The 10,846-nt window shown below is 47.9% G+C and overlaps 1 long non-coding RNA gene across 1 annotated transcript; it reads left to right on the top strand.

Annotated features, from left to right (window-relative positions):
• The first annotated feature begins 7,593 nt into the window (after nucleotides 1–7,593).
• LOC135385867 (uncharacterized) lies at nucleotides 7,594–10,511 on the top strand. The gene is made up of 2 exons (XR_010420526.1): nucleotides 7,594–9,331; nucleotides 10,226–10,511. It is a non-coding gene; the product is annotated as an uncharacterized LOC135385867 (long non-coding RNA).
• The last annotated feature ends 335 nt before the right edge of the window (nucleotides 10,512–10,846 follow it).

Here is a 10,846-nt window from a genome sequence, read left to right as displayed (position 1 = left end):
TGGGTATCTTATATACATGGCGTTTGGTAGCGTCTCATGCGAAACCCGTGCTTGTTGGAAGATAAACACAATCACAGATGTCAGCTGTTTTTTGCGCCGTGTTTGTTATGGGGTTACAATGGGTGACAAACAGATATTTCGGTGCTTGCTTCGTACCAGTCCGCGCTAGACGTGGTAAACATGCGTTAAGTGAGCAGATAAAGCGTTTCATTGTTCTGAAAATATTCTGCCCTCTGAGTAATGTGATAATTCGGGCGCATATCTTAGCAGCGCAACCTACAGTACACGCCACTGTACGTGCTTGGCAACGTGCCACAGACGCGATTCCCCGTTTTGAAATGCGTTGTAATGTTTTAGCAGCTCTGCGTTTAACCTTGTGGTTCAACGGTACCGCTACATTATTCCTACCATAGGTGGGCATTTTGGTGAAACCTCACTCGCCCTCACCCTCACGGCCCTCACGGGCTCATGCCCTCACTCGCCCTCACCCTCACGGCCCTCATGGGCACATGCCCTTACTCGCCCTCACCCTCACGGCTCTCACGGGCACATGCCCTCACTCGCCCTCACCCTTACGGCCCTCACAGACACATGCCCTCAATCGCCCTCACCCTCACCGCCCTCACGAGCACAGGCCCTCACTCGCCCTCACCCTCACGGCACTCACAAACGCAAGCCCTGAGGGTCTTACCCTCATAAGGTCTCCTGTGAGTGCACTCATGAGGTTGTGCCCCTCATGAGACCTCCTGTGAGTGCACTCATGAGGTCTGAGGGGCGCCAAGTCTCTGTGAGTGAAGTCACTGGTGAGGCCTGAGGTGTGTGAGGTCAGTATGAGGGCATTCAGAAATGAGGTCAAATGACGCATACTAGACGTGCGCAAATTAAATTATGAAGGCATTGATCATATGGTTCCAGCGACACAACCATCGGCTGTGTACTTTAAAGGGCTGGTGTGCACGTATTTAGCAATTTCGTCTACGTCGCGCTGGGAACACAGCAAAGCGTCCTGAGCTGACTGATTACTTCATGATATGGTTCCAGCGACCCAACTACTGGCAGGGTGCACTTTGAAGGGCTGGTCTGCACGTTTTTATAAATTTAGTCTATGTCGCGCTGGGAACACAGCAAAGCGTCCTGAGCTGACTAATTACTTGGTGATATGGTTCCAGTGACCGAACTACCGGCAGGGTGCACTTTGAAGGGCTGGTGTGCCTGTTTTTAGCAATTTCGTCTACGTCGTACTGGGAACACAGCAAAGCGTCCTGAGCTGACTGATTACTTGGCGATATGGTTCCAGCGACCCATCTACAGGCAGGGTGCACTTTAAAGGGCTGGTGTGCACGTTTTTACAAATTTAGTCTGTGTCGCACTGGGAACACAGCAAAGCGTCCTGAGCTGACTGATCACTTGGTGATATGGTTCCAGTGACCGAACTACCGGCAGGGTGCACTTTGAAGGCGCTGGCGTGCCCGTTTTTAGCAATTTCGCGTACATCGCGCTGGGAACAGAACAAAGTCTACAGAGCTGATTGATTACTTCGTCATACGGTCCCAGCGACCCATATACAGGTAGGGTGCAGTTTAAAAAGCTGGTGTGCCCGTTTTTAGCAATTTCGTCTACTTCGCGCTGAGAACACAGCAAAGCCTGCTGAGCTGACTGATTACTTCGTGATATGGTTTTAGCGACCCAACTACTGAGAGCGTGCACTTTAAAGGACTGGTGTGCCGGTTTTTAGCAATTTCGTCTATGTCGCGCTGGGAACACAACAAAGCCCAGGACAATTGGCTGTGTTCCCAGCGCGACGTAGACGAAATTGCTAAAAACGTGCACATCAGCCCTTTAAAGTGCACCCTGCCGGTAGTTCGGCCGCTGGGACCATATCACGAAGTACTCAGTCACCTCAGGAGGCTTTGCTGTGTTCCCATCGCGACATAGACGAAATTGGTAAAAACATGCACACCAACCCTTTAAAGTGCACCCTGCCTGTAGTTGGGACACTGGACCCATATCACCAAGTCACCGGTCAAATCAGGACGCTTTGCTGTGTTCCCAGCGCGATATAGACGAAATTGCTAAAAACGTGCACACGAGCCCTTTAAAGTGCGCCCTGCCTGAAGTTGGGTCGCTGGAACCATATCACCAAGTAATTAGTCAGCTCAGGACGCGTGGCTGTGTTCCCAGTGCGACGTAGACGAAATTGCTAAAAACGGGCACACCAGCCCTTTAAAGTGCACCCTGCCAGTAGCTGGGTCTCTGGAACCATATCATGAAGTAATCAGTCAGCTCAGGAGGCTTTGTTGTGTTCTCTGCGCGACGTAGATGAAATTGCTAAAAACGTGCACACAAGCTCTTTAAAGTGCAACATGCCTGGAGTTGGGTCGCTGGAACCATATCGCCAAGTCGTCAGTCAACTCAGGACACGTGGCTGTGTTCCCAGCTCGACGTGAACGAAATTGCTAAAAACGTGCACACCAGCCCTTTAAAGTGCACCCTGCCGGTATAATTGGGTGGCTGGAACCACGTCACCAAGTAATCAGTCAGCCAAGACGCTTTGCTGCGTTCCCAGCGCGACATATACGAAACTGCTAAAAACGGGCAGACCAGCCCTTTAAAGTGCACACTGCGTGTAGGTGGGTCGATGGAACCATATCACCAAGTAATCAGTCAGCTCAGGACGCTTTGCACTGTTCCCAGCGCGGCATAGACGAAATCGCTAAAAACGGGCACACAAGCCCTTTAAAGTGCACACTGCGTGTAGTGGTCGCTGGAACCACGTCACCAAGTAATGAGTCAGCCAAGACGCTTTGCACGGTTTCCAGCGCGACATATACGAAACTGCTAAAAACGGGCAGAGCAGCCCTTTAAAGTGCACACTGCGTGTACATGGGTCGATGGAACCATATCACCAACTAATCCGTCAGCTCAGGACGCTTGGCTGTGTTTCCAGCGCGATGTAGACGAAATTCCTAAAAGCGGGCACATCAGCCCTTTAAAGTGCACACTGCGTGTAGTTGGGTCGCTGGAACCATATCACCAACTAATCCATCAGTTCAGGACGCTTGGCTGTGTTCCCAGCGCGACGTAGACGAAATTGCTTAAAACGGGAACACCAGCCCTTTAAAGTGCACCCTGCCGGTAGCTGGATCGCTGGAACCATATCACTAGTGCCTTCATAATTTGCCCACGTCTCGTAAGCGTCATTTGACCTCATTTCTGAATGCACTCACACTGACCTCACACCCCTCGGGCCTCACCAGTGACTTCACTCACACAGACCTGGCGCCCCTCAGACCTCATGAGTGCACTCACAGGAGGTCTCATGAGGGGCAAAACCTCATGAGTGCACTCACAGAAGACTTCGTGAGGGTAAGACCTCATGAGTGCACTCACAGGAGACCTCATGAGGGTAAGAACCTCATGAGTGCACTCACGGATGGCCTGATCGCGGGCTTGCCCTCATTCACCCTCACCTCAAAGGCGTGAGGTGAGGGTGAGGGGCACTCATGAGGGCCCCCATGAGTGAGTTCGCCCAGCTATGATTCCTACACACAAGCCACATACGGAGGCACAGCAGCTAGGGTTCGGAGTCCCGAGCTGTTTTTGCAATCCCGGGATTTTGAAATATGGATCCCGGGACGGGATCGGGATTTTTTTCGCAAGTATCCGCAGGATGTCGTATAGGCCTGCATTCGCCTGCACAACTATTCATCACCACTGATCTCGATTGTAAAAGGCTGGATCACGGATAGGGAGCGCGAGCGTGCGGCAACCGGCCGCCATCTTACTGTACCCAAAACACTCGCCGCAGCCATCATGGCAAGTTCTTGCAATTACGGTCGTACCAACCGTAACGGCAAGGATACAGGGCCTAAATTTCTACAGGTGAGTCATTGTTTATCAAGGAATAAATAGGCGTCCATTCTGTACATTCATTTTACAATTATGAAGTGTTTTTTTGCCTAAAATCAGCACTGGATGCATGTCGTTTGACCGTTCTTGCGAGGTTCAATCGAACACACTTGCATTTTACCCGGCGGCAAATACAGTTCGAGTGCATAATATGCTAGAGAGAACATGTTACACTACACTGGAAGTGTTGTCATCAGTATATGTGCGAGCACTCGAGCACTTTTCTGCATGCATTGCTAGCACGATACACGGTGTTCTCTACCGAAGAAAGTGCACAGTAATTTCTTTGAATCACCTTCGCGCACAAGTTCAGTATTACGTCGTAATGAGACCAACAGAGTCACCCATTTCATGTATTGGTATTGCTTTGTGCCTTGGTTTGATTTGTGACAAAGAATCCTACGTAACGGTGGTGTGGTGTGACTATGATACCGCCTTTGTGTCTGAGCTATGTTGTCAGCTTGTTGTCATATAATTTGTAGCCTGTCGTGTTATTTGTAGCAGTGTTTAAGGCAAAAGTGGTCTCAATACAGGTTTCCTCATGGGGGCTACCCTGAGAATCGTCTGTGCAGTGTGATACGATTCAGTTTACAGATAAGTATCCTGTTCCTCATCCACGCGTTCCTACTTCACGGGGAGGAACCACCTCAGTGCACGCACTGTGGTGAGCCTCTCTCAATTTTGCACATTCTCTTTACATGTTTGTAAGGGGAAAAATTCTCTTTAGATGTTCACATCACTTCAGAGAGTTTTATATACACATTAGGCCCCTTCACCCAGCATTATTGCTTGGTGATGAAGCTAGAATTCTTTTTAGAAGAGTTTTTAAACTTTTAAAATTTTAAAAGACATCGGGATTGTAAATCCTGTTTTAAACTGATCTTTGAAACATTTATGCAATGCTTTTATTAAACAACATATTTATTTTTAACTAGTTTCATCCTAACCAACGTTCTGACGTATTATGACCTTTGTTGTCAATGCACTATAAAACTGGAATCATCATCATCAATACAGGTTCCTTCGCAGCTGCCTCGACATACTCAAGAAATGAGTGCAGAACCTGCGCAGTGCCCATGTGGGCATATGCTTTTACTTTTTCGAGGTGCTGTGGTAATCGATGTTTGTGCAAACATCGATTACCACAGCACCTCCAAAAAGTAAAAGCATATGTGTAACATGAGATTTTTTACGTTCACATAATCCCCTCCACACTCTAACAAAGCAGCCATTCACTCCGGCCGTAGAAGCCCGTACGGACCCTTTCTTCCCTCCGGGCTGTTGACCCACAATTCGCATGAACCTTTAAACACGTCACACCTAACCCTTTAAATACCATGCCAATGATGAGGACGGTGCCCAGAAGAAGAACAGTCTCTGTTCGAAATATCGGCGGCTTCTGTCCTGAGGCAACTCCCTTCCTACATCTCTACCGGTTCGCTGGATTTCTACCTATCTATGAGATTTTTAAAGGTATTCATAGTATGTAATACCTTGTATTAATTGTTGTAGATCTAACCCACCTCTACAGTATACACTCTCAGTAATTAAAACTTGTCGGGGAACTGTGATTATTGTTTCAGTTAATAGGCATGTACATATACATTATATAGGCATAGCATATATGCTATAAGAAGAAAATTATTTCTTGAGAATGCACTTCTCTGGCTACTGATGTTGTTTACATCTACTGTTGATCGCATTCATGCCGCTCTAGGTTTATCTTCGGCCCCTTGGAACTCTCTGTAGTTGCCTTAGCTGCAGGAGGAGTGCCCTCCAGCGTGAACCGTTGTTGTTTGACACAGTCTGAGGGATTTCAATTCAGGAAATTTGCAGTGGTAGGGCCTGCCAGAGTGAAACCTACTGAATATTTTATGGTGTCAAAGTGGCGGTTCCTTCAGGATAGGAATATCTTAGATGGGAGCAAAAAGCTTGAAATTAACAAAGAGTTGTTTGCATTAAGCACTTTGTAATACACCGAACACATAGGCAGCAAAACAAACATTTAAAATTCAGCATGTATGAGAAAATAAAAGGAGGACCGTTGCCATTCATTGCTCATTCCAACCTAAAATTGGGTGCAACAAATTTAAATAATGTACCTGTACATTGTCATTTCTGAAATATATATTGTCATTGCAAGAAGGTCAAAACGTATTGTTTTGTGACCACCCAGCACATTCACTGTATCTTGAAACGCATATGTGCAAGAAATAAATGTTGAACGTGAAAAATGTATATTCTCTTTATTCATTGAGCGTAACATCACTTATCTTATTTGCAAAAGCATATCGTGTTGCATCTTTGTCACGCAGAATGAACAACCAAGAAAGCCACCTTCCACTAAACATCACGTTTGATATGATTCAGTTGGTATCATTTCACAGACAGTGTATAGCATGGCCATAATCGCAACTGTTTCAAGCTCCAAATCACCCTGTTGCACTTCGCAGACTGTACATGTGTAGTGCACGAGAGCCTTCGCACATTAAAATGTAAGATGGGTGTCACAGTTGATGCAAAGTGCCTCCTATGAGAGAGTTTGACGCTGAAGGAAAGTGTCATAGAAGATCTTCAGAAATCGTGTCTGGTTTCACGACAGTGCTACGACGCTCCCTTTTAGATGACGATGATAATGATCGGGGTTTCAGATGTCGAGCTGCATTTCTTGCAACGTGCTCCACATAACAAACATGACAAAGTCAGCAGTGGATGGCAGGCCCCTGTCCCTACGCAGCGTTGCTCACTCTGCAGTTCTCATAATCAGAACAAATGAAGGAAGAAAGAAACAAAAAAGTGCTGTACTTCAAGAGGAGATAAATCTTGTTCTCAAGGAGGTGTTACCACTTTCTAAGTAACCTGATTAAGCTTACATCAATACCTAGATTAACTGGGCAAACGAGCGTGATCCAATTGCGTGAAGTAATTATTTGGGCTACTTCGGTGTGTCCATATTTGCGAGGGATTACGTCGAGGACACCACTGTCGTTCACTAAAAGACTCTTTCTGCAGCGATGCTTGATATAGATTACATTAAACGCATACGCCTATCTAAAACAACGGCCGTGATTCTACGGGACGATTTCTTTCTACAGTGCGAGTATATCTTTTCCGGGATCGTTCTTTCGGGAACAATGTTTGTCCAGAACGCAGCATGGGAGATTATACATGGTTGTTGTTAAACTCACATCGCTTCTTATTGAAATATTGGCTGTGAAACGTGCTGTAGCATAAGCCTCAGCTCTTCACTGCAGTGACGGTCTAAGTTTCGGAATACAAAACACAACGTAATTAATAAAGGGACGGTCTCGTACCCCCTGCCCCTTTAATAAAGTGTACCATTCGATTGCCCTTTGTTGAAAACGGAATACTGCTAATTTACCCGACAAAACACGCCACAGTTATTAAATAACCGAATTAAATTGATAAAGATTGCAGAGCACGTCGCGATCTGTGTTGGCAACAATAAGAACGGCCACGTCGCCCTGCGGGTAAGTCCGTGATAGGATACAGAAATCGTCTGCTTTTGCACGTGCTAGTGCATTGGCGTGAGCAGACGACTTCCAGAAGTTACTGGGCACCGCGGCAACTCTCGTACATTTTCTTTCAGTTCTCAGGTGAAAAACGCGCATTCTAAGTAGTGGCAAGCATGGTGGTTCAGAACAACTATGTTAATCCTGTTAATCCCCAGAAACAAGTTAAAAGTCGCAATGCAACCCCATCCACAATCACAAATCTGAAGTCGCTGGCCATCGGCGCGCGTGGTCGCAGTACAGCTCCCACCAAAAATATATTACGCGCGCTTCCATTACACTCCCCGTTGTACACTGATCATGCTTCGAAATGAAGTGTCGCTGACGACGTACATGGAGGAGAACGTGTTTATTTAAAAACCGCATTAAATACTCGCGGAAAGAAAACACGTGACTTAGCTTCCACGTATCCGATTGTGCGCCACATTGTGGGAGACCCCACAGTCAATGCTCGGGCTACATTCTCCGCTCGCGGAGGTATATGCCTGAGTGTCCCCATTTCGAGAGCAAAGGGGATTACTCAAACCAAGGTGCTTCTGCAAGCTACAATTACCATGACAACGACGACGCACCCGCAGGCCGACGTCATACGTGACGTATGCATGAGAGAGGCGCAGCTTTCGTCGTCTGCTCTTACGGCACGTTTCGACAAATTCCTCGAAAACGGCTTGGTTATTCCGAATGAAACTTTGACGGTTGTATGTGTACAGTACTCGTGAAACTAGTTTTGGCTAAGTTTCGGAATCGCCCCGGCTGTATGAGACCGTCCCTCTAAGAATCGAACCGCAGGACACCCGTGAAGCACTGTTACGATACATCAGTGTACTGGCCCCTTACAAAATTGTGTGATGACAAACAACGATCAACGCTTGGAGCGCAATAAATACTCACAATCTCTGTGGCCTCCCATTGTTTTCTATGGGCACACATAGCGCTATAGGGCCCACCAACATGGCGGCCCGAATGCGTGCGTCTCCCCCACGAGCCCCTCTCCTGTGCACGATCCAGCCTTTATACGCTCTGCAAGTAACCGAGCGTTCTGCGCATATCTCCTCTCCCGGTTACTCCACTCGGGAAGCCCCACTGGCTACGGCGGCGACCTCCTCTTCCCTCTCACTGCCTCCTCTCATGCGCAGAGACTCACTTGCACAGCGTATACGAGGGGTAACCGGGACTTTCTGTCTCCTGAGTGTATAAATGGCTCACGTTACTTCTTTTTCGTCATTTTCACACGCGACAGGCCTCCGCGTTAACCACGTGGTGGTCCAAAGTTTGTGCAAAACAGAAGACACGCGCTGGACAAGATGGCCGACAACGAGGTGAGCGTGCACATCGAACAGCGAATTGTCATGAAGATTCTTGTGAATGAAGGCGTAAAGTCATCTGAAATTCACAGAAGACTTCAGGCTCAGTATGGCCACGATACACTTAGCCGCAGCAAAGCGTTTGAGTAGTGTAAACGGTTCCGAGACGGCCGTACATCAGTGCAGGGCGATCCCGTCCGGGGCGGCTCAGAGCCCAGTGTCAGAGTTCCTGAGAACATCTAACCTGTGGAGCGCCTGATCCTCAAGGACCGACGGATAACATGTCTCGAACTGGTTCGAAAGACGGACCTTCTGTGGGAACGTTGAACACTATCATTCATGAACATCTCCAGCTTCGGAAAGCCGGGCCTCATCACCAAAGGAGTCCTCCTCCTACAGGACAATGCACGACACGCACCTTACAAGAACTTGGCTGGGAGTTGCTGCCACATCCCCCTTACAGTCTAGACCTAGCCCCAAGTCATTTCCATCTCTTCGGTCCACTGAAGGCTTTCCTTGGGGGCCGCCACTTCAGCTGCGACGACGAGGTCAAGAATGCGGTCCGATCATGGCTGCTACGCGCCGGTAAGGATTTCTACGCTGCTGGCATCCAAGCCCTCGTGAAACGCTGAGACAAGTGCATTAGTGCAGCTGAAGATTCCGTTGAAAAATAAACTAATTTCTCACCTGTAAGTTCATTTTACTATTGCGAAAAATGAAAAGTCCCAGTTTGACTTGAAGGCCCCTTGTACATAGAGATCAGTGTTCATCACAAACTGCGATACTGTGCGCGTTTCCTGTCATGCCCACGGAACATTGTAGTGGAAGAAAATACAAAAAAAAAGGAACAAAAAAAATGTTCACTGGGCAGAAACTGCGTATTATATTGGGCATTCGCACCGTGCTGGAATTGAAATGCGTCTCTTCTTGTCGTCCTGCTACTGATTACCTTGTGGCTGCGTCCCAGGATATTTTCCGCGGTTACCGGTGCACTTGAAGATATGACGCTGAGCAATTGTAATTACGCGGCCGCTAAAATCAATGCCGTTTTTCGCATCTCCCGCAGGTGAGTTTTGGGGAATGTCGCTTATGTGAATACATGGCATGGTGCATTTTGCTATTGTCCCCTTTTATTCATCCACAGTAACCGTTGTGTTCTGGTCTGGGACAGCCGAGTCTAATTTTCCCAGAAAGGCTGTCTCCATTTTCTCTTTTCACTTTCAAATATACGTCTTCGTGAGGATCAAAACAACACAAAGAGAGATTCTGGAATGTTTTGTGTAGCCTTGTGGATTGGAAGACTCCTACTGATTTCGTAGGAGATTTAATGCTACCTAAGGGCTGTTGAGGACTTGCGTGGTTCACATGAGTCAGCAGGTAACGTTTTTGTCATGTATCATGGACGAGAAGGTTGGTTCGATTTCGGATTGCAAATGATATTTTTCGGGGAAGGGACTTCTAAGAAGGCGGCCGTTGCAGGGCACACTGTCGCATTGCAATGGATCCCGGGACATGTCGGCATCACCGGCAATGAAGAAGCAGACAGAGCCGCCTTGAGCACCTATCAGCACCCAACTTTTCCCCCGATAATGATGTCTTCGGGCAACCGAAGACACCTCCTTTCGTCACTCACTGGCCCCAAGATGGCAACACGGCTGAGTGGCAACACGACATGGCATACTCCCTTCTCTCGGATGTAGACCCCACGCTTTCCCCTCTTCCTTCGTTTCTTTTTTGCAATAAACCTATATCCCCCCCCCCCCCGCTTTCTCTTGTACTTTCTCTGCGATTACCGCGCCCCTTTGCTGCGCTGTTTCACCACATGAGGCTCAACGTTGCCTTTACACCTGCCTTTCAACACAATCTCGGCTACACCTCGTCTTCTCTCTACCCCACTTGTGCAGATATGGCTCTGCACTTGTGGAGTGCACAGCGACCTCTGCCACGTCGTCCTGGCTTGTTTCTGGGCAACGTATTAACAAGCGGCCGTTCATCCCCGAAGATCCTGCGCTGCCCACCACATGCAAGGCCTTCGTCTTCTTGCGGAGTACTTGTGCTCCACCGGTCTGGTGACGGCTCTCTGAAAGCCCCTATCACCAT

Source organism: Ornithodoros turicata, chromosome 2, assembly GCF_037126465.1.
Source record: "Ornithodoros turicata isolate Travis chromosome 2, ASM3712646v1, whole genome shotgun sequence".
NCBI classification, from domain to species: domain Eukaryota; kingdom Metazoa; phylum Arthropoda; class Arachnida; order Ixodida; family Argasidae; genus Ornithodoros; species Ornithodoros turicata.
The sequence above is the reverse complement of the archived record's forward strand: the minus strand, read 5'-3'. Positions and strand labels throughout refer to the sequence as shown.